The sequence below is a fragment of the Symphalangus syndactylus genome, chromosome 13, assembly GCF_028878055.3.
Source record: "Symphalangus syndactylus isolate Jambi chromosome 13, NHGRI_mSymSyn1-v2.1_pri, whole genome shotgun sequence".
NCBI lineage: Eukaryota > Metazoa > Chordata > Mammalia > Primates > Hylobatidae > Symphalangus > Symphalangus syndactylus.
The window spans coordinates 60,428,991-60,449,085 of NC_072435.2; the positions used below are offsets into that span (position 1 = coordinate 60,428,991).

Genomic DNA, 20,095 nt, shown 5'->3' on the forward strand with positions numbered 1-20,095 from the left:
CAAATTGAGATACACACAGAAGAGCAAATCATTATATCTGGCTGATCTTTCTGTGTTCAGGCCTTCTTTCATTCATTCACCCAGTAAATATTTACTGAGTAGTTTCCATGTGTCAGGTTCTGCTCTAGGCACTAGGGATGCAGCAGTCAGCAAAAGAAGTAAAAACTCTTGGCCCTCATGGAGCCTACTTCTGATGTGATAAAGAGGAGGAGACACATAATTTTTAAAGAAATATTTAAATGAACATATATCAAGTAATGACAGGCACTATGTGGAAGACTTCAGTGGAGAAAGATGGCAGAGAATAAAATGTGGCACATATATACCATGGAATACTATGCAGTCATAAAAAAGAATGAGTTCATGTCCTTTGCAGGGACATGGATGAAGTTGGAAACCATCATACTCAGCAAACTAACACAGGAACAGGAAACCAAACACCACATGTTCTCACTTATAAGTGGGAGTTGAACAACAAGAACACATGGACACAGGGAGGGGAACATCACACACTGGGACTTGTCAGGGGGTAGGGGGCTAGGGGAAGGATAGCATTAGAGAAACCTAATGTAGATGATGGGTTGATGGGTGTAGCAAACCACCATGGCGTGTGTATACCTATGTAACAAACCTGCAAGCTCTGCACATATATCCCAGAACATATATATATATATATATATATATATATGCATGGTAGGGGATTGCTGTTTCTGAGAGGACAGACGCGGAAGACTGCTGGGTTGGGATATTTTACTAGAGACTGGAATAAAGTGAGAGAGCAAGCTATGCAGATATCTGGGGGAGGAGCAGAGGGAATGCTTAGTGCCAAGTCCTTCAGGCGGCAGCGTACCTGGCACATTCATAAACATAGCGAAGAGGCCAGTGTGGCTGTATCAGAGTGGATGGGTACCATGGTTATGAGCATGCAGCTCAAGGGGAAGCAATGCCTTAACCCAAGCAAAGCTGTCTGGAGATCCCAGAGGAGGAACCCGAGAAAGCGCCCATAATAACAAGATCAGTTTTAAGCATCCTCTGGGGCCAGAGGAAACTCTGTAGGTGACATCAACTCCTTTCTGCCTCTTACCTCTGACCTCTCTTGTCCATGACCCCTCTCCTGGAGGAGCTAGACCCTACTGAGAAGGGTCAACCATGTTGCAACCACCCAAGCCGCAGCTAAGGGAAAGGAGAATCTTAACTTTAAATAAAGGTCAGAATTTTAACTACCACACAGAAGAGGAGATTTTAATTACTGGCATGAGAATAATCTTAGCACTGAAGTAATCAGAGGACATTTTATTATCTCAGGCTGACTACAGAAATCTCAGGATCTGCCTGAGCATTCATCCAAAGACCCAGAGAGAAAGTAGCCTCGTGGTAGGTTTGCAGGATCCGCTGTGAGAAAGAGTAAAGATCGCTCTATGTGATTACACATGATGGCATTTTGCTTCTTTGATGCAATAATTTATGTAAGGATTTTAAGAGTGAAAGAGAGGCAGCAGATTTGCCATTTGTAACGTTAGCCAAACTCACAGTCTGTTTTGTTTTTTTTTATTTTTGCCTGCTTAACACATGCCAAAATATTAGGACACACCTGAGCCCTCCTTCATTACTTTTTACTTACGTTAAGTTACACCTTAGCTTTTTAATTTCTAAGAATTGTTTTCTGCAAATTTTGAGTACTTGTAATTCCTGTTCCTAGATGTATACCTATTTAATGGTAATCACTCTCTTCTGAAAGCACAGCAAATGACAGTATTTTACAGCCAAAATAAATGGTTATAAAAACAAATGAGAGTAGATGCTATAGTCAAGCTGATTCATTAAAAAAATACATACACACACACACAGACACATTAAAGTTGAATCAACTGTCATCTTTTAGTGATAACTGTTGATCTGATGTGATGAGAGAAAGTTCCCGCATGTGGATAGGTGGATTCAGCTCCTGGATGGTCTGAAACATCGTTAACTCATACAGACTGATTCTGGCCCCGGTTCAAACTTCTAAGCCTTTGTTCTTGAGGCTCAGAGGATGGCTTTGAAGTTCAGGATAAAGCTCTTCTAACGCACCATTACCAAAGAATAACCTTTTGATTATGATCTCATGAAAGTATAGTCAATAACTTACATAAGTTAAAACCATGGCAAACAGTGACGGTTCTGTAATTGGACCTTTATGAATTCCATATGTTACAATCTCAGCATTAGCTAACAGTCCTGCATAATACACATATCTCTTCCCCAAACATAGCCGCTGAACTTTCTTAAAAGGCTATGAAACTTTTCACAGCTACTGTCAGCCTTGAACTCTTCAAACCCCTAAGCGTGGGTGTAGTACCTAAAGGGCAGGATTTTTGGAAAGCCTGAAAGGACAAATATTTCTCCCAGATCCAATAAGCACTCATTTGCGGAAAGCAATTTAATCAAAGACAGTAACTTTTTACCTAATTGCATGGCTTGTGTGCTTTGAAAAATATATCGGGGGGAAAAAGACTTCTCCGACAAATCATTGTTAAAATATATGTGAAAATATATTCATTTAGCAAAGACATGCTCTTGTGTGAAGATCCCAAATGCCTGGGAAGCCATTATGTCATTAACCACATTATCTAGGGTTTATATTTGTTTTCTCTTTCTCATTAAATGAAATTGCATTATTAGCAAATTAGAAATGTGGGTGTTTAGTGTAGCTTGATTGCCTTCACTTTGGGAGGAAGGGCAATAAGCATGAAACAAACAAAACCAACAGAATTTTCTGATCTATCTAAGGGACCAACAAAGAAGTCTGAATTGAAGGAGCACTTAATGACAGAATAAAAGATATCCAAGGAAAGATTAGTCCTATCTTTTTGTACTAAACATGAGATCTTTAAAGAGAGATAAGTATATAAAGCCAAATGCAATAAATAAAGAGGGCACACATCAAAGGAGTTATTTTTGTGTTTTGGCTTCTTCTTTCCCAATAACTATTAACTAACTTCCCTCCCACTCCCCACTCCATCGTCACCTTAGTCAGTTTTGTTACCTGTTATCATGGATTCTCCTCCTCCTCCTCCTTCTTCTTCCTTTCTTCCTTTTTCTTTTTTTTTTGACAAGGTCTCTGTCTGTCACCCAGGCTAAAGTGCAGTGGTGCAATTTTGACTCACTGCAGGGTCCGTCTCCTGGGCTCAAGCCATCCTCCCACCTCAACCTCTGCAGTAGCTGGGACTACAGGTGCATGCCACCACATCAGACTAATTTTTGTATTTTTTTTTTGTAGAGGCAGGGTCTTACTATGTTGCCCAAGCTGGTCTTGAACTCCTGGGTTCAAGCAATCCTCCTGCCTCGGGCCCCCCAAAGTACTAGGATTACAGGTGTGAGCCACTAGTGCCCAGCTTGAATTTTTCTTTATTTTGGAACATATTTGAAAGTTGCCAAAGCCACTTCTGAGCAAATTTGTATGTCCCTAGATTCTCTAGTTCAAAATAACACTCTCAAGCAATCCTTGTGGCTCTGCCACTATAGAGAACTTTTCCTCTTGTAAATATGTTAGTATCTTTCAAATTAGAAATACTTACTCACAATACATTCAGTTACTCATTTGCATTAAAAATATGATATTTGGCTCCATATCTCCTCTAGTTGATTATAATTCCTAGAGGCAGAGATAATAACTATTTATCAGTCTATTTTCAATAGTCCGGTTTATTTTGTAAAGGTAATTTCAAATGTCTTGCACACAAAAAAAGGATGATCAAAGAAGACCAGTAACACCAAAGGGAGAGAGATCAGGTTTTTGAATATCTTCAGTTTGACTATCTTTAAAGAAAATATCAATGAGCTTGTTAGGGCCCCAGTTGTAATAGAAGGAAATATGTTATGTAAAGAAGAAAAGAAACAGATCCTGCTCACTTCGGCAGCCCATATACTAAAATTGAAATGATACAGAGAAGGTTAGCATGGCCCCCGTGTAAGGATGACATGCAAATTCGTGAAGCATTCCATATTTTTCAAAACTTAATTCAAGATGGATTAAATACTTAAATGTAAAACCCAAAACCATAAAAACCCTAGAAGAAAACCTAAGCAATACCATTCAGGACATAGGCATGGGCAAAGACTTCATGACTAAAACACCAAAAGCAATTTCAACAAAAGCCAAAATTGACAAATGGGATCTAAATAAACTAAAGTGCTTCTGCACAGCAAAATAATCTATCAACAGAATTAACAAGCGACCTACAGAATGGAAGAAAATTTTTGCAATCTACCCATCTGACAAAGGTCTAATATCCAGAATCTACAAGGAACTTAAACAAATTTACAAGAAACAAACAACCCCATCAAAAAGTGGGCAAAGGATATGAACAGACAGTTCTCAAAAGAAGACATTTATGTGGCCAATAAATATAAAAAAATAAGCTCATCATCACTGGTCATTAGAGAAATGCAAATCAAAACCATAATGAGCTACCATCTCATGACAGTTAGGATGGCAATCATTAAAAAGTGTAGAAACAACAGATGCTGGCAAGGATGTGGAGAAATAGGGATGCTTTTACACTGTTGATGGGAGTGTAAATTAGTTCAACCATTGTGGAAAGACAGTGTGGCAATTTCTCAAGGATCTAGAACCAGAAATACCATTTGACCCAGCAATCCCATTACTGGGTATACACCCAAAGTATAATAAATCATTCTATTATAAAGACACATGCACACGTATGTTTATTGCAGCACTATTTACAATAGCAAAGACTTGTAACCAACTCAAATGCCCATCAATGATAGACTGGATAAAGAAAATGTGGCACATATGCACCATAGAATGCTATGCAGCCATAAAAAAGAATAAGATCATGTCCTTTGCAGGGACATGGATGAAGGTGGAAGCCATCATTCTTAGCAAACTAACACAGGAACAGAAACTCAAACACCACATGTTCTCATTCATAAGTGGGAGTTGAACAATGAGAACACATGGACATAGGGAGGGGAACAACACACACTGGGGCCTATCAGGGGTGGAGGGCAAGGGGAGGGAGAACATTAGGAGACGCCTAATGCATGTGGGGCTTAAAACCTAGATGATAGGTTGATAGGTGCAGCAAACCACCATGGCACATGTATACCTATGTAACAAACCTGCACATTCTGCACATGTATCCTGGAACTTAAAAAAAAAAAAGAAACATCAATAGAAAAAAACTTGATGTATCCAAATCAGCAAGGCTGATGTAATCTGATTCATGATTTGTGTGGATATATGGAAACTAAGAGCTCTGAAAACTGGGCCTCTTTTATTCACCTAAAAAAAAAAAAAAAAAAGAACAGCTCTGAGAATTATACTCCAGTCAGTATCAATATTTGTTTTCATGGCTTTATTAATAGCTAGATGAACAACGTAGACATAAACATAGAGTCACAAGATGCAAGCCGTGCCATATTAAATTGATGTCTTTGCTCAAAAGAGAGGACAAGAAACAATAGAGATATCTACCTCCATTTCAAAATTGATATTGATTCCTTCCTACATGGCATAGTTATAAAATGGGAAATCTAGCCTCTACCATTCTAGGCGATGGCTAAACAATAGATTTAAGAGCCACACCCAAAGCAGAAACCTATGTCAGCCTGGTGGACACACTGGGTGGTATTTTATTCAGGTTAGTCTCAGAAACCAATCTATTAGATATTCTTGTTAGTGACTTTGACAAACACAAATATGAAGATGCTCAAGTTGCCTACTTCTTTTTCCTACTTTTCTTACTCCCAAGTCTTATCATTTATTCATACTAGTCTATGTTACTTTTCCTGATCCCTTCAAAATCACTTTGTTTCAAAAAATCAAGTCCTTCCTCAACATTTGTTTCTAAATTATCTCCTGACCAGAGAGTAAATCTTTCCATAGAACTCTTTCTGTTGCCATTTTTATAATTACCTTAGCATTGTCTTTTATGTATTTCTGTCTTTGGTGTCTTCCCTTAATTTTCTTTGATAGTATCATATCACTTTGTGTGATATGATAAGAGGAAGCTAAAATTCAAAATGTTCTAGTATCATAGAGGAAAAGCATGTTTACTAAATGGAAGAAGTGGGGAAGAGAGGAATTGTGATTCTAGGATTGGCAGATTCTGGTGAAAAGAATTTATATCCAAGATTGAGCCAAAGTTATAAAACAAATTAAGAGAAGGACAACAGCACATCAGGGTTAGTACATGTTGTGCTAGCATAATGTCTTTCCTGCTCCATAGGCAGTGGATAAAATAAGTCAATTTATGAACACAGACTTTTAGAAATAGGTTAACATAGGGTCAGGCCAATTTTTCAAAGTCATGTAAAAATAGCACTATTTTTAAACATATATATTATCTGACTGTTAAACACTTTTCAACTCTGTTTGAAAAATCTGTATCTGTAGTTCCTTTTGATGCTCTTGGAATGTCCATAATAAGGAATCTCAGAGAGCTCTGTAAACAGGCCAGTCTTCACAAAGCCCTTCTAAGGGAAAATAGCAGACACAACACTTATACCACTTTTGAGCTGGAAAAATTCTAAGAGATCATATGGGGAAGTGGACGGCTAGGCAGGTTAAGTTAAATTTCCAAAGCCCCCCAGTCAGGACTGGCTCAGCATGCATTCCGTGATATCATATGGCCCCCACACCAACCACTTCTGTCTGCTTTGCTATTGTTCAATACCTACCATGTCCTGGGCATTGTGCTGGGCAAAATGGATCATGGCCAGAACTGAGTCACCAAGTAGTGCTTGCAACTAGCCCACTCAGCTACTGCCTCAAAATTGAACATTAAAGTCTATGTGTGTGTTTGTGTACTGGACAACACAAAAACAGATCAATGGCCTTCCCCATACTCCATTCCAGAGAAAAACTGTAGGCAACTTTTTCTTTCCACATTTTATGGGACTATGATATGGTGATGTTGTATCCTAAGACTGAAGCACAGTGAAAAACTCTGCCCTGGTTGTCAGAAAACATGTGCCCTTTAGCCAGCTCTATTGCTAACTCCCTCTGGGAAGTCGGTCATTGTTTCTAGTCCTTGGTTTCCTCATCTGAAAAATAAGGTGGTTGAACTAATCTTTAAGATTCCCTCCCTTCTAAGAGTTCAGAATTCTAAGGAAGCCCTTAGCAATTTCTTCTAAGATTTAGCATAGAGTCCTGAGCATTTGGGAAGAGAATATAGCTCATTCTGCATGCATACCTAGGTAGAGAATTGACGAGCTCGATATAGACTTAGGTCTTAAAGTCCCAGCATAATTGTTCTGTGCTCTTAGTGGCCTAAGATCTAATAAGCAGTCTTCTCAGAAACACATGCAAACCTAGAAATTTGATGCACAAATCTCTTTGGAGACATATCTTTGCATTTATCAATTCCTGATGTTTTCAAAATGTATAGAAATCTTTTGATAGCCAATTTATGAGATTACTTAGAGTGAGCCAATGGGAATGATTGAGAATGATTTCCCTCCATCAGACCTGCCCATTTCCCTCCTGTTTGCCGCATGTTCACCGCAGCAGATTTTGCTCAAATAAGCCACGTGATGCTCCTGCCTTTGAAGTGGCTACAGAAGATGCTCTGCAGCAGAGAGGCCAGCAGTCTATAAACAATAATTTGTGTATGCCTACCAGGCTCCCCTTCTCCCCAACCCGCCACCTTGAACTGTTTTATTCCATAGAGAGCAAATTTAGCAGAAGTTAACAGACACTTCAAAGCCTGAAACAGAGTCTTTACTCAGATATCAAGACTGCTGGTTCAAGTGAAGCCAGCTCTTTGGCTGCCTGGGCACTTTCTCCAAAGACTCTCTTACATCTATTCTTTCCTCTTCTTCCTCTTGGATATACAGCTCTGGGAGCGCTGATTAGCAAGTTTATTTGCCATTTCTTTTACAAGCACCCATGAGAATGTATTTGTTAGCTCAGTTTCCTCATTTTTATACAATGTAGCATACACATTCTTTCTCTTAAAAAGTGCTATTTTCCAGCCAGTAATGACAATGACTCTTTAAGTTTTGACGTTGATCTACTTTTTAATCCCACTCTACTTTGTCCTTAAGAAAACTGAGGAAATAACACCTCTGAGCATTGGGAGAATAAATTATTTAATATTAAAAATTTTTTAAAGCATTTATACAAAAATAAATGTTCGAACTCAGTTATTTTAAAATATTTATGAATAAATTCATGTGCACATGTATATGAAGCATACAAAGAAACTCATAAAAATATTTTACTCATTCATTTAAAAGTAGAAGATATGCTTCCTTATTATGTTCAAAAGGAATTATTTGGTTTTTTTTTTAGGAATTACCTACTAGTTCTGTATTTGTAGGCTAGAAGTATAATTTATAATGTAGTATGTATCTGATGGGTCCCGTGTTCACAATTATAGTCATCCCCATGCAAAGCCTCTAAACTTGAGGGATCTTAACAGCCCTGATGAAAAGGGAGATCACTCACCTACCACTTACTGATCCCCCACTGCCCCCTACAGTATAAAATTCCCACTGAGAAAAACTTGTCCTAACTGAACAAAAATATAGGCACAAATCAACAATTATCAATACTACTTGGAAAGCTTCATTTGGAGGATTTTTTAAAAGCGACAAAAGCATACTAAAAAAGAGATTCTTGAATAATTCCATTGGAAGTATGGAGTAGTCATTACTAGCCATTCAGCAATAATGTATGTGCAAAGAGCCCGTAGAATAATTGGCAATTTGACTCAGAAATTCCACTCCTGGAACTCAGTCATATGGCAGTAATCTTAATACAGAAAAAGTTTTATGCATCAAGTTGTTCTTCACAGTGTTACTTGTAATAGTAAATATATATATATATGTTATATATATATAAAAAAATTTAAATAGAATGTTTAAATAAACCATAGAATAGGGCCAGGTGTGGTGGCTCACACCTGTAACCCCAGCACTTTGGGAGGCTGAGGTGGAAGGATCACTTGAGCCCAGGAGTTCAAGACTAGCCTGGGCAACATAATGAGATCCCATCTCTACAAAAAAGAAATAATAAAATACCACAAAATATTGTGTAGCCACTTAAAAAAAACCATGTTTACAGAGTATGTAATAACATGGGAAACTACCCTACTGCCCTTAAGCAAAAAACAAACAAAAAAGGACACAAATCTTCTTAGGTGAGTTAACTATATATGAATGCTCTTTTCCTATTCTTCTTTCTCCTTTTTGGTATTTTCCAAATATTTTTAAGGGTGTGCTAATTTATGATGGAAAAAGGTAATGAACTTAAAACTCAGTCAGGATTCATAAAAAGAAATGGTTATATCCAGGAAATTAAGTACTGCAAACTTTAATGAAGTCCAGTTTATGTTCTTGGTGAGTAAAAGGTTTTGCAAGTTATAATTACTACGAAGACAACTAGCAATATAAAAACTCAATTTGTAACAGAGGGACTAAATCTCAGAGTCAATTTCTCAGTTGTTTGTAAAGAGTCAAGCCAGGAATAAATGTCATGAATATCTGGAAAGAAGCTACCATTTGAGGAGGTCTTACAGGATAAATATTAGTAATATAGCTGTTCTGTCTACCAGCCTCAGAGTATAACTCCTAAAGTCTGTTTATTAGTCAGATTGAAGACACTGAAATCAAGCTAATAGAGAAACCAGACAAAAACTGCCTAAAATTAATTTAAGAAATTTTATTAACATTAAAATGGCAAACAGTATTTTGCAAAGTTAATTCTGCTCAAAATTTGCTTTACTTTTGTTACAAGTAATTGTATTGTCTGTGCTATTTTTCTTACTGTGATTTAAATTCAAATGCAAAACTAAGAACAATGCAGAAATGATAGTGACCGATCATAAATCACAGACATTTTAGAGCTGAAAATAAAAAACCCCTATAATTTACCAATAAGGACAAAAGTGAAATACTTGTCTGAAGGCTCAGATAGCTGGTGTGGGAGCTGGGCTGGGAGACAGGTCTCCTGAGGTCAGTTCAGTGTGATACTCTGAGTTCAGAGAGTGGGACACCATTCACTTATAGTGGCATTTGGGCATCTTGCCAGCATATTCCCCAGCTTGGGATCAGGCGGACCAGCTTTCTTTGGCCTAATGACTTTCACCTAGCACTAACAGCTCATTAATACAAAGGGAAGAAAAGACCCTACTTTTTCATTGTCTACTATGTGTCAAGAATTTTGTACACATTATGCAACTGCATTTTGCTGCCATTGTAAAAAGTAATTTAATTATTTCCTTTTAGTACTTTAAGAAACTGAGGCCCTCAAGAGTTTAGTTGATCAAGATTTAACCTGTGCTGCCTTTTGCTTCTCTTTGACAGTAACTTCTCTCACTGGTGGGCGGGTAAGACAGAATACTTGGTATACTGGTCAAGGTTCTCCAGAGAAACAGAACCAATAGGAGTTATATACAGAGATTTCTTATAAGGAAATTGGCTGACATGATTATGGAGGCTGACAAGTCTCATGATCTTCAGTTGGCAAGCTGGAGTCCCAGGAAAGCCCATGGTGTATTTCCAGTCTGATGGCCCTTAAAAGCCAGTGTTTCAGCTGGAAGGCAGTCAAGCAGGAGGAGTTCTCTCTCCCCATAGGAAGGGCAGCCTTTTTGTTCTACTCAGGCCTTCAACTGATTGTTGGAGGCCAACCCACATTAGGGAGGGCAATCTACTTTATTCAGTCTATGGATTCAAATGTTAACCTCATCCAGAAACAGAAACTCCCTCAAAGACACACACAGAATAATGTATGTGACCAAATTGTCTGGGCACCCCAAGGCCCAGTCAAGTTGACACATAAAATTAACATCACACATGATGTTTTTGCCAGTATGTTCAGTTCAGGGCCTTGGACTAGGCAGGCAAGGTCCCCAGGGTGTGAATTTACAGAGTCACTCATTCCTAGGCTCATACAAGCACCCTGAGTGCCTTGCTTGCTGTGCCCTAGTCCTGGCCCTCTGTCCCACCCAAAAGGGTAGTTTCAATCACATCTCTTAGCTTGTAGTGTTTTATATTGGGTGGACAACTATCTATAACCAAGTAAATACCATTCTAGAAAAGCCTTGGATATATAGAGTTTCTGAAAGAATGGATGGCAAAAAATATCTAAAATATAGAGTACAAAAATAGATGATGGGTAAGTATTTCCATGCTTACTATGTAATGAAATGGAAATCCACTTATATTTTCCACTCAAAATGTTTCCTTATAATTCAAATAGTATTTATTGACTGGGCCCTTATATATTTTTATTGAAAGGCAAAAGCATTTCTATAAATCACGAACACAAATCTTTTGTGCATTATAGAAAAATGCACAGCTATTGAAGATCAGGTTTGAATTATTTTACTTTTGGCTAAAGGCCACTTACTGTAAATTATCAGTTATTCCTCATATTTAGTTATCTAAAGTTTCACTAATGCATGATTTTTCCTTAGTTTTTGGGAGGACCGAATGAACTTAATGGGATAAAATAAATGAAAGCATGTTTTAAATAATTAAGTACATGAAAGGCATCATTACTGTTAGCAGAATAATAGAACAACGTCTTACTTCAATTCAGGAGAGCTGTACCAATTTACACTTTGCCTCTCAGTTTATGAGTGGATGCTTCCTCAAACTCTAGACAATATAGGACATGCAATAAACAAGCCTGCAGATAAGTGAGAAACTAGATAAATGTTCAAACTTTGGGAATCAAAAATATTCCACCACTCTGGAGCCAAGTGGATTTTGCTCTATTTGGCTTCTGAACTAGATCTTGAATATGATAATTTGATATATATAGGACTCTACAGATGAAACTACTTTTTAAAAAATTGATTTGAGTGGACAGGTAGGCCTACCCTTGTGTAATATGGAGGTAAAATAATATACATACATGTACATGTACCTTGGCATTTGACTGCTAGAGTTCAAACCCAGGCTCTGCAGGTGACTAAGGTGTGACCTTGGGCAAGTTACTTAATTTCCTTGTGCCTCTAACTTCTCACGTGTTTAATGGAAATAAAAATAGTGGCTTCAAGCCTGGGTGATTTGGTGACACCCTGTCTCTACAAAAAAAATTTTAAAAGCCAGGCACAGTGGTGCATACCTCTGGTCCCAGCTACCTGGGAGGCTGAGGTGGGAGGATCGCTTGAGCTCAGGAGGTTGGGGCTGCATGTTCATGCCACTGTAATCCAGCCTGGGCAACACAGCAAGACTCCACCCCACCGCCAAAAAAATGAGTGCCTTTAGCTCACAGAATTGATCCCAGTAATAAATGAGATAATCCATGTAAATTACCTTAGAAGAGTGGCTGGCAGACAGTAAATGCCCCATATATGCCAGTTCTTATTATTAGGTTAAATCACATAAAATTCAAGCATTTTGATCTATTAAAAAAGACAATTTCAAGCAAGTGCAACCAATATTTACTAAAGCCACTCTAACTTCCCCTAAAAGTATAAACTCTTCTTGGTCAAAGTCTTTATTTAAACTCACCCTCCACAGCACACAGCAGGATACCCTTCATATGCATGCAACAGAATGTCTAAATAACAAAGATGAAGATTCAGAAATATCCTGATTTCAAAGAGCTCAAATTGCAATTCATCATGGATTCTGCAGTCAGACTACCTGAGTGTACACCTTGGCTCTACTACCTACTAGCTGTGTGACCTCAGGCAAGTTATTTAACCTTTTTGTGATCCAGTTGCCACTTTTGTAAAATGAGAATATCAGTAGTGCTTATCTCATAGAGTTGTGAGAATTAAATTAGATAATGATGAAAAATAATAAGTACAATGACTGGCACATGAGCAATACTTAAGCATTAGACATTTTCCTCTATTTTCTTCTTCTTCTATTCCTCCTTCTTCCACCCCACCACCCCTTCTTCTTGTTTAGTTCATAATACAAGGTTTACAGGCCAAAATATGATTTTAACATTCTGTAAGTTAGTAAATTTCTAATTCTAGCAATCAACTCTTTTCTCATTAGAGCATAAAAAGACCAGTCAAGTCTATCTGTGACAATTTTATACTTTTGATAAGTATTTAGGAGTCAGGGCTTAAGAAATGCAAAGCTGAATATATGAAGTAGCTGAAGAAATTGGGGGTGTTTATCATAAAGAAAAGATGATTTAAAGGGGATGGGAGCTGGTTTAAAATGCCTATGGTATGATTTCGAGTAAGAAAGGGGTTAAAACATACTCCAGTGGCTCCAGAGGACAAGGAGAGAACCAAGACCAGGAATTACTGATGTGACCAGGATAATAGGAGTAGAGCTCCAATTGGGATTTTGGGTTCTGCCGTGTCTCCGGTGGTCTGTGGCACCATGCATGCATGAGATGCCAGGGACCCACTAATGGGGAGTTTGTTTATGCAGCTGCCTAGGAAATAAGGGGGATGGAAGTTAGAGGTACACATTTGTACCGAAAGATTCTAAGGCCTGGCCCTAAGGACCAGGCCTGATTTCTACGGGGACATGGGCTGAAGGAACTTAACATTGGTGTACTTCACTGAGCTCAGGGTGTTAAGCCATGCTGTCTGTCTTAGTCTGTTTTGTGTTGCTATAACAGAATAGGCTGGGTAATTTTAAAAGAGTTTATTTAGCTCTTGATTCTGGTAGCTGGAAAGTCCAAGAGCCTGGCACTAGCATCTGCTTGGCTTCTGGTGAAGGCCTTGCATTGTGTCACAATATGGCGGAGAAGCAGAAAGCAAGCAGGTGTTTGCAGAGTAAGGGAAATGAGGGATTTTGTGGGGGCTTGGACTGGTGCACCAGGGTGTAGCTGAGAAGGCTTGACCCACTTTCTAAGAACCCACTTTCATGGAAACTAATCCAGTCTCATGAGAGCAAGCACTCACCCACTACTGTGAGGGTGGTACCAATAGATTCATGAGGGATCTGCCCCCATGACCCAAACACCTCCCACTGGGCCCCACCTCCCAACACCGCCACACTGGCAATTAAACTTCAAGATGAGTTTTTTGCAGTGACAAACCACACCTAAACCATTGGACTGCTTTAGGTACCAAGTGACAAAGTTCAATGCCAAATGAGGAAAGGGGTAGACTCTTCTCCATTCTGCACAGGACACCAAGCTGTTCTGAGGCCATAAGTCCTGTAGAGAATACAGGCCAGCTTGACCCTTGAGTGTTTACAGCTTAAGAAGCATGGACAGATTGCACTCAGATCTGAGAAGCAGACTTCTCACCAGTGGCACCATGGGTCAGGATATCTCCATTCAGGATGGCATGTGTGGAACTCTTCCAAGGACTCACAGAATTAGCTGGTCTTTGCAAGGGAAAAAGTATGAGTAAATGAAACAGAATCCCTACATGAGCAGTAGAGGGGACAGGTTGGCACTTCAGAGTATAAATGCAAGGTAGGAATCTCCAAATGTAAGCCCACAGACTGGTAGAGTCCAAGGATATTCAAGTTATACTGGGAAGACAGATTGGGGCTCATTATAAAAACAACTTTCTATGATTAACAGAATAATTATATATATGATCATATAAATATTTATTTATTTATTTATTTATTTATTTATTTTTGAGATGGAGTTTCACTCTTGTTACCCAGGCTGGAGTGCAGTGATGTGCCTCAGCCCCCCAGTTTCAAGTGATTATCCTGCCTCAGCCTCCTGAGTAGCAAGTACCTGGGATTACAGGTGCTCGCCACCACACCTGGCTAATTTTTGTATTTTTAGTAGAGATGGGGTTTCACCATGTTGTCCAGGCTGGTCTTGAACTCTTGACCTCAGGTGATCCACCTGTCTCGGCCTCTCAAAATGTTGGGATTACAGGCATGAGCCACTGTGCCCATCCCAAAAATATTTTTTAAACCCCATCTTAACGAGCTCCCTGCCACTGGGCATGTTCAACCAGAGGCTGAGAGACCACAGTTCATTGATACTTTGGAGAAAGATTGAGCTCACTGAGTTGGATGAGCTCTGGAATCTCTTCCAACTCTGCTCTTCTATGTCTTCTAAAGATACAGCCAGAGAAGGCAAAGAAGAAATTGGATGAACATGGAGAGATAACTCAAAACTTGACTTCTGCCTAAATTTGAGCAATTACTTAAAAGAAAAAGAATATGTAATCAGTGTGTAATGAATCATTCACATTTTTAATGAGGATAAGTTCTAACTTTTGGTGAGTTTTAATTGTATCGGTGGCAATGAATTTGGGAAACTTTATTTTCCAACCTACTGAATATAGTAATGGGCTATTGAAATGAGTGACATGAAGATCACAAATGGGCTTCTGTTACACAGAGAGCACCTGCAGGCTTAAAAAAAAAATGTTGAGATGAAAAATTCCACAAAGAAGTAACTTTTACATTGCCATCTGCTGGTTACTGCTATAAGTGACAGCAATATAAATACAACCTCAATCCTAATTGAGTTCTAACTGCGAATAAAAATATTGAGTGCTTCAACGTGCTTCAAACATGCAGGAATCAGAGTAATTCTACATGTATTGGGATCCATCTGGTTATTGTCTAAAGTAGGAGATGTCCTGGCCTGGCACAGTGGCTCATGCCTGTAATCCCTGCACTTTGGGAGGCCGAGGTGGACTAATCACTGAGGTTAGGAGTTCAAGACCAGCCTGGCCAACATGCTGAAACCCTGTCTCTACTAAAAATACAAAAATTAGCCGGGCATGGTAGCTCCTGTAACCCCAGCTACTCAGGAGGCTGAGGTGACAGAATCACTTGAACACAGGAGACGGAAGTTGCAGTGAACTGAGATCACACTATTGCACCCCAGCTTGGGCAACAGAGCAAGACTCCATCTAAAAAATGAAAAATGAAAAATGAAAAAAAAGTTGGAGATTTCCTACCTGGACCTGGCTTCAGATGTGAATCCTCCCAGGGGCGCATCCATTATTGATACTGAAATAGCCCTTGGAAACAAGGCATTCTAATAAGCCCTAAAATATGTGTTTATTTAGGCCTGTCTTCAGCTCCCACAAACAAGTTTCCTCAAGAGTTGTTCTAGATGTTTCATTTGGAAGAGGTGACTTGCTCTGTCACCTGGTGGTATAGTGACATTTGTCATATTCATCTCCAAAGAATTAATGGTAAGTGGAAGGCAGACTATATTAGGCCCAATTATCTCAAGTACATAAAAGCCATGAAGTTAGCAGAGCAAAAGTTGTTCCACTTGTTAGTATCTTAGTGTGACAGTCTCAGAGTATGCTCTGAAGAACACCAGGAACCCTATGCAGATAATTCAGTCCTCCCCCAGCCGAGTTAATGCTCCTTTCTCAGTACTTTCATAGCACCTTCTTCATACTGCAATTATAATATGTTTAATATTGTGTTGTTATATGGGTTATATCTGTTTCCACATTAGACGTGATCCCCTTGAGAGCAGGCATCATATCCAATTTACATTAGTCTTGTTCATGTTCAACTTAAGCTTTGGTATTAGATAGAACCTGAATAAATATTTACTGAGTGGAGGTCAAAAGAAGGAAGAGCGATAGAGCGGATGAGAAGGGGAAGGAAGATTCATTCTTCAAAATCAATATTTCCATTCTCCACTTCATGTCTTAGCTTCAGAGTCAAATTTTTTTCAATTGTCTACCAGACTTTGCCATCTGAATGTTCAGTAGAAAATATGTATCCAGGAATTCCCAAATGGATCCCCGTGTGTTTGCAGCCCAAACTGTTCTGCCCTTGCTCTAGTTATTGATTTCTTAGTTACGACATCATTATCCATGCAACAATCTCAAAGTCATCTCTATTCCCTCATTTCCATTAACACCCATGCTCAATAAGTCCTGTCGATTACACCTCCCCTCCCTCTCCACTGCCTGCCTTGGTTCAGGTGCTCCTCACCTTTCGTGATATCTCACATAACTTCCTAATTGACTCCTTGTCCTTAGTCAAGCATCCCATCATCTACCTCCATCTGTCACCAAAGTTATCACTCACAGACAGAACTGTTGAATATCCCTGGACTCTACCAGTCAATAGGCTTACATTTAGAGAGTCCTACCTTACATTTATACTCTGAAGTGCTAACTTGTCCCTTCTATTGCTCCTGTAGTAACTCTGTTTCATTTACTCCTACCTTTTCCCTTGCAAAGACCAGCTAATTCTGTGAATTCAGATACAACATTATTATCTACTTTTAAGCATTCAATGGCTCTGATTATCTATAAGACAAAGTCAACTGTGCATACCTAAGTTGTCATAATCTTTCCCAAACTTATTTCTTAGACCACATTCCTCAGTTCTGTTCCATAAAACCTAACTGTTCTAAATAATTGTCATTTTCCAACTACACCAATGATTATCAGTTATATGTATTTCCCTATGGGTTACTCATAATACTTAAAGTGCCCACCTCAGCCCCACCCTCCTTGGCCACTCTGCCTACTAAACATCTTTCATGACTCAGGTCTGCTGTTACCTCCTTGGTGATGTCTTCTCCAGCAGATAAGTAACTGCAAATTTACCTGATCAGTAGCGAAATCCTCTAGCTTTATACTCTCATAGCATCTTTCTTAGGGCATTATGGCCTATGTGAAGTCTCTCTACAAATTAGGTGGAAATGCCCCCTCTAGACAGAGGCAGCTCTGTATACAAACTTGAGAAGTGAGGTATGGGCTGGATTTCAGCTCCCACTTGCCCCTTTGATTGGGTTCCCATATACATACATAATATCACAGTTATTATGATTGCGTTATTGATGCCACAGTCTTCTCCCCAGCTAGTGACTTCCTGAAGCCAGTTAGATCAGTTAAAGCTTGTATTCTTAGGACCAAGGACATAGTAAGCACTGACAAATGTTCTTTGAATTGTTATTTTTTGGAATGAGAAGATATTCCAAAAGTTGTCAGAGCAGATCTGAGGAAAGTCTCTGAAGTATATAAATATGTGCATAAGTGTTCTTACCTATGTGATCTTGGGCAAGTAACTTAATTTCTTTCTTCTCTTGTTTTGTCGTCTACAAATTGGGGATAATAAGAAATGCCTGTCTCAGGGTTACTATGAAGATTCACTGAAGATTCACTGTAAAGCACTTAGAAGAGTGCCCAGCCCAGAGTATATACCATTTAACTAATGACAGTAATAGGATACACAAAGGGTATTCGGAGGTGAATCTTTTTAAATTTGGCAACAAACAATACAGTTTTGGAGAAGAGAATCTTTATGCTTTGATTTCTGAAAATCTGGAGACAGATCTTGCATTTGTATAAAGATATTACCATTAATGTTTAATGACTGAAGATGTTTTACTTCAGAGATAGAATCATAATATTTTAGAATTTGAAAGTTTAGAGATAATCCAAACTGCTTTCCTTATACATGAAAGTGTTGGGGCCTAAATGGGTTCAGTGACCTTTCCACAGTGTTTCTCCATCTGGCCCTGACCACATGTCCAGCCTCATGTCGTCATCCCTCCCCTGCCCCCTGCCCCCTTCCCCTGGCCCCCAATATTCTCCTTTCCACACACCAAGCCCCAGCCTCATTAACATTTCCTAGAATGCACTTTCACAACTCTGTTGACCCTGCCTGTGATAGCCTTTCTCCCTGTGCCTTCCTCCCATCTCAGCTCATTAAACAGCTTCACGAACATCCTTTGAGCCCCAGTTCCACTGTTACGTGTCTCCTCGGTGAAGCCTTCCTCTACTACCCCGGCCCAAACTAGCTGCATCCCCCTCTGTGCTCCTAGAGCACATCTATTCATACATCTATTTCGCACTTATCAGAGAAAGGGCTGGATCCTAGCTGCCCAGGTTTAAATCCCAGCTCTGACACTTACTAGTTGTGTGACCCTGGACCTCTGTGCCTCCGTTACCTTATCTGTCCAACAGGAATCATAATGAGACCTACCTCACTTATTCATTCATTCAACAAATAATTATCAGCTGCCTACTATATGCCAGGAACTGTTCCGGGACCTGGAGATATATGGTGAACAGGACCAAGTCCTTGCTCTCATGAGCTTACATTGAATGGAAAAGTTAATCAATTAAAACCTATTATAATCAAGTATTACCATTATTCTAAGAGCCATGAAGAAATATTCAGCAGAGTAGGAGACTCAGAGTGATGGAAAGAATGGTGGCTGTTTTATTAGAGAGGGGAGTCAGGGGAAGCCTCTCGGAGGAGTGACATTTAATCAGAGACATGGGGGAAGCCAGGGAGCGAGCCCTGCAGAAATCTGAAGGGAATGCATTCTAGGCAGAGGAAACTTCATGTGCAAAGGCCCTGAGGCAGGAAAGGTGAGCCTGGGGTCGGGAGATAGGATAGCTAGCAGGGCTACTGCCAAGTCAGTGAAGCAGAGCAGAGGAAATGAGGCACTCCTTGTTCCTGGCACCAAGATTTTCAGAGTTTTATCTTCTAAATATTTCTCTAACCTCCTCTTCACCCCTGATCTCCTCTCGATCCCAGATTTCTCTCCTTGCAGTTGAGCTACCCTCAAAACTACCCTCCACCCTGTGATGAGATGATCTAAACATGTATCTCCAACCCCATTTTCCGCTCCTTTCTACTTTTTCATTATCTGACCTGCCACTGCCTATAGACTAAAGTCCCAGATGCCTTCACAGGGTGGACAAAGCCCTCCAGAAGATAGCCCTAGTTACCTCACCACTTCCTACCTTGTACTACACACTCCAACCACACCAAAGTACCAGTTCCCCGAGAAAACTATATTTCTGGTCTCTATGCCTTGCCTCAAGCTGTTTCCTTTCCCTAAAAACTATCCCCTCCCGCATTTTTGCTTGGCTAATTCAATAGTGAGACTCAGCTCTGGAGTTACTTCTCTGTGCCCAAATCATCACCTGGGAATACTTCAGTACTTCCACAACATCACTTTCCAGGAATTGTTAAGAGGATATATTTATATATCTGTCTCTCCAGTTAGCTTCCAATTTTCTCAAGAGCAGATAAACGGTTCTTAATCATGTTTTACCCCCAAGGCAAGATTTGTGTTCTGGCCCAGGGCAGCTAAGCAAACTACATTCATCTCCTTTCTCATGCTGCCAGCTTAGGAACTTACCCTCCTGCCACTGTCCCTTTGTCCCAGGCCTACAACACACAGCTACCCTGTGAGATTTTATTCAGATGAATGGGTTTCAAAATATGCCTAACAATTTCC

General features: G+C 39.5%; 1 protein-coding gene and 1 non-coding gene across 2 annotated transcripts in view; one reads left to right on the forward strand and one right to left on the reverse strand.

Moving 5' to 3' along the window:
* WIF1 (WNT inhibitory factor 1) overlaps positions 1-20,095 on the reverse strand; it is a 71,496-nt gene that overhangs the window by 41,863 nt on the left and 9,538 nt on the right. The window lies entirely within an intron of this gene.
* LOC129461416 (U6 spliceosomal RNA) lies at positions 3,886-3,990 on the forward strand. The gene has a single exon (XR_008650549.1). It is a non-coding gene; the product is annotated as a U6 spliceosomal RNA (small nuclear RNA).